The sequence below is a fragment of the Cnephaeus nilssonii genome (assembly GCF_951640355.1).
Source record: "Cnephaeus nilssonii genome assembly, chromosome: 4".
NCBI classification, from domain to species: domain Eukaryota; kingdom Metazoa; phylum Chordata; class Mammalia; order Chiroptera; family Vespertilionidae; genus Cnephaeus; species Cnephaeus nilssonii.
The window spans coordinates 16,876,832-16,881,704 of record NC_137075.1 but is presented as its reverse complement, the minus strand read 5'-3'; the positions used below and the strand labels follow the sequence as shown (position 1 = coordinate 16,881,704).

Genomic DNA, 4,873 nt, shown 5'->3' with positions numbered 1-4,873 from the left:
TTTTCATCTACAAAGCAATTTGTAAACATTAAAGAATGAGCTCTTCATTCTTCCCACAAGAATAAATGTATAATGCTGAGTATCATCCTGTCTCATTTCTCAGACCTAAACAATGGGCCCTGAATATAAACTGTGGCTGAACAAGATGACTTCATATGAGGAAAATAGTGGGAGAGGTGAGGGGATGAGAAGAGCTATCGTTTGTCTAGAGAATATTGAGAGTCGGGGAAAACTCTCCAGGGTTCTGGCCCAGCCCCACTTCCATTTACCCTACACAATGACACACTGAGAAGTTTCCACAGAGGTTAGGTCATTCCCAGTCACCCCTCAGACTGCTGGAATGCAGCTTTTGGATGATCCTTCCTTTGTGTTACTGGCCCGTTTTCTTATTCAAAATTCAGGTGTTGCCTCACATACCAAAGCAAACCAATTTTATATTCATATTTAAGTGCATATGTACAGGTGCATACATAACATCTGCACTCTCTTACCCTGATGCCCTCCCTCTCCTCTTATTTGGGGTAGGGAGGGAGGTAAAAATGAACTATGCCTATTAGCCCAGTGTTGTGCAATGATGTGACTAGGAAGAACTCAATGAGATTAAGAACAGGATTACTCCTTCTGAAGAAATCATTCCATCAAGAGGAAGGCGAGCCTCCACCTGCTCAGAGTAATCGCTGGCTGAACATCTTAGCAGTTAGACACCCTGTGAACTGCAAATAAAAGCACTGAGAACTCTCCCATTATAACCCTTCCCCAAACAGAAAGGAAGACAGAAAGTATAAAATGTTGCTGGATTATCTATATATATAAAAGGCTAATATTCTGTGTCCCTCCAGGTAATAACATCACATAGCAATGCCCAGCTTCCTCTCCCTAGTGACAACTAGCCTCCTTGCAGGTTCTTCAACCCAGGAACACGACTTGCTTTATGGCCAGGTGGAAACATTTCACACTTTAACCAAATGTCTGTGAAGCATTTTCCTGTGCCTCATTTTATTTGATCCTCACAGAAGTCCTGGAGTAGGTAGATAAGAGACTCGGTGGAATCCTATTTGCTTTTCATTAGCTGGAAAACGGAGATTTAGAAAGTTTAGAAACTTGACCCGACTGAAAAAAAGTAAGAAATGGTGGACCTTGCAAATGACTTCAGGTTTTCTCACTGCGCAGAATATAGTCAAACACTGCTGCAGTTAAATATTTTACCCTTTGTTCTCCCTGCATGATCTACAATAATAATCTGCTTTGTGTTGATATTTACTGCTGTGTTGCTGACAATTACCTGAAAGAGAAGTTGGGGTGCTTCACTGGGCTGGAAAAGTTTAGCTACATCAGAAAGCAGGTCTAATTAAACAAGTTTATTCTATCTATAATAATAAAAGTGTAATATGCTAATTAAGACCATATGTCCTTCTGGACGACCTTCTGGACAAAGCTGGGGCTGCGAGGGAAGCCCAGGTCCCGGGTGCCTGCCAGAGGCCAGAGGGAAGCCCGGGTCCTGGGTGTCAGAGGGAAGCCAGTGCCAGCAGCCGGGGGAAGGAAGGCCTACTCTTGCATGAATTTCGTGCATTGGGCCTCTATTATACACATAAAAGGCTAAGTTGACTCGCACATACACGATACATATAAAGCTCTCGCTGGCGCCAATTGCACAGGTGTGTTTCCATCTGTCATTGTCAATTGTGAATTTGGTTGACACTTCTATTATAGAGAAAGGGTGAATAGCAATATTAAAACATTTCTTCTAATTAATTTCCTTTCAATGTGCACAAATTTGTGCACCAGGCCACTAGTTATACTATAGAGGTAGATAGCTCACTGAAATCACACAATGATGATATAGTTGAGTAAGAGCTTCTATTTACTGAGAATTTACTATGATGCCAAGAACTGTTCTACATTGACTTCTGGCAACAACCCTGTGAGACAGGTGCCATTGCCATCTCTTTCATAAATTAGGAAACCAGGGGCACAAGAGATTCAGCACCTTGCCCAGTATCATGCTGTCAGCAGGCAGCAGAGCCAATTCTAACCAAGGCAGCCTGGCTGTAGAATCCACCTGATTAATCGTTGGGCTGTGCTAACAGGCAACCACAGCCCAAAAGCCTGATTTTCTACTTAAATGCAAAACAAACAAAACACAAACAGAACCACTTCCTTAGAGGTTATCATTCTGAAAAACTTCAATGTATGGCAGGCCTGGCTCCCCAGGCAGTAGTCACAGTGTCTGTGACGGCTCTAGTTGAGACAGGGTTTGTTAAGAGCTGGGGAATGGGGACCGGGAAGGAGGCAGAATGTCTCAAAAGATGAGCTGAAAGCAGACATAGAACATACTGAAGTTCTGCAGATTTTTTTTTTTTTTTTAGAACAAGTAAGCAGAAGTAATTACACAGTTGGAACTTATTCACAATTTAAGGGCCAGTACATGTTGGAGCATGAGTGCTGTGAGATGGAATCTCAGCAATAGGTTTTTGATGGTCTAGTTCAATTAAGGAAAGACAAGAGCTCATTAGTACCCAGGCTCATGATTGCATAATGTGAGTAAAAAAGACAGATTAAAATACATAATTGATCTTGCATTATTCAGTGTGCCAACTTGGGAGTGATGCTTTAGTTCTGGTGGTCCTCCTGTTGTGGAAAATGCTTTGGGGAGTCACTGAATTGCTTGTAAGTCAGAACACCTTCAGTGATACTGCATCACATTCCTTGTGGCCAAGATAGAGCAGAGACCAAGCACAGTGAGAAAACAAAGCAAGGATACCATTCTCACTCTCTCTGCTTTTGCAATTCATATTATTTAATTATGACATCTATATCCCACATTCTGGATAGGGTTCCAGGTACAAAAGGAATAGTAATATCAAGGTGCTATGAAAATCCTGGCACAGAAAACATTCTTTGGATAATTTCATGAGAAACATGCCACATGAGCCAGGCCTTGAAGGCTGGCTTTTAATAAGCAGGAGATTGAGATGGGGGTTAGAGAAGGTGGAAGTGGTGAGGCACAGCAAAATAGGTGAGATAGATAGACATCCTTGGCTCTCTCAGGTAGTCCAAGTTGGCTGGAGAGCAGTATGTGCTGGTGAGAATGAAAGTAGGCCATAAAGACAGGTTGGACAATATTGCATAGGGCTTTGAATGACCATCTGAGAAGTCTGTACTTTAAAATTAAAGAAAATTAAAATTTTAAGAAATGGGAAACCTCTGAGAGGCTTTAAGCATCAGAATGACTGGAATTGTGCTTCAGAAAAATTAATGTCCTAGGAGTACATAAAATTAAAGCTTTTTGAAATGGACATCTAAATTTTGGGGGGGAAATTGAACCAAGTCTGATGAATAAGAAAGAAGTGTCTGATATGAAGCTGTGTGTGATGTTTGGTCAAAAAACAAGGTATTGAATAAAATGTTAAATTTTATTCTGTGGCTTCTAAATGGATCTAAAGAAACTTCCAAAAAGATTCAAGAAAAGGTTTTGGAGTGACGGCGGCATCACAAACATAAGTGTAGAGAGTTTTCTCTAAAACACCTACTTTCAAGGATAAACCATTCCAGTGAAAAATCAATTTGCTCCTTTAAAAGAAATCAGAATTAGCTTGGCATCTGGGGACACTCACAGCTCTCGGCACCTGGCCCAGCTTCTTTCAAAATGTCTGCTACTCACGGACTTCTGTGCAAGCTCAGCTTGAGGGTGATCACTCTATGGGTCAGTCAACGCCTATACTAACTTTGATGCTGACCGGGATGCTTTAAACATTGAAACAACCATCAAGAACAAAGGTGTGAATGAAATCACCACCATCGACATTTTGACCAATTGCAGCAATGAGCAGAGGCAAGATATTGCCTTTGCCTACCAGAGAAGGACCAAAAAGGAGCTTGCATCAGCACTGAAGTCAGCCTTCACCTGGGGCGGGTGATTGCGGCCTATTGAAAACACCTGCTCAGTATGATGCTTCAAAGCTGAAGGCCTACATGAAGGGGACGAATGAGGACTCTCTCGTTGAGATCATCTGCTCAAGGACTGACCAGGAGTTGCAGGAAATTAACAGTCTACAAGGAAATGTGCAAGACTGATCTGGAGAAGGACATTATTTCCGACACATGTGGTGACTTCTGCAAGCTGATGGTTGCCCTTGTGAAGGGTAGAAGGGCAGATGGTTCTGTCATGGATTATGAACTGGCTGAAAGATGTATGGGATCTCTCTGAGGCTGGAGTGAAAAGGGACTGATGTTCCCAAGTGGATCAGCATTATGACTGAGCGTAGCTTGTGTCACCTCCAGAAAGCATATGAAAGGGACAAGAGCTACAGCCCTTATGACATGTTGGAGAGCATCAAGAAGGAAGTCAGGGAGACCTGGAAAATGCTTTCCTGAACCTGGTGCAGAGTAATCAGAACAAGTCCCTGTATTTTGCTGACCAACTCTCCATGAAAGGCAATGGGACTCGCAATAAGGTCCTGATCAGAATCATGGTCTCCTGCTTTGAAGTGGACATGTTGAAAACCAGGTCTGTCTGAATTGAAAAGGAAGTATGGTGAGTCCCTGTACTACTACATCCAACAGGACACCAGGGTGACTATCAGAAAGCCCTGCTGTACCTGTGTGGTGGGGATGAGTGAGGCTCAAGGGGCTCTAGCATCCAGGAGTGGTATTCCTATGCTTCCAGCTAATTCTAGAAAATCAGCTTATAACTAATAGCTTCCTGTACCCATCCCTGTGAGGATGGTGTTAGCATTGCCCCCGGCCCATCCTCATTTCAGTTGCTTAAACATTGCCTTGCTTTCCCTTCTAGTCTTTTTAGCCAAAGAAATGCACATCCGAAGGAGCTGGAAATGAAATCTATGGTGCAAAACACCTTGCCTCTTATGTACTG

The 4,873-nt window shown here is 42.6% G+C and overlaps 1 pseudogene across 1 annotated transcript; it reads left to right on the top strand.

Annotated features, from left to right (window-relative positions):
* The first annotated feature begins 3,695 nt into the window (after positions 1-3,695).
* LOC307097530 (annexin A2-like) lies at positions 3,696-4,619 on the top strand (annotated as a pseudogene). The gene has a single exon. The product of its transcript is annotated as an annexin A2-like (transcript).
* Positions 4,620-4,873: the final 254 nt, after the last annotated feature.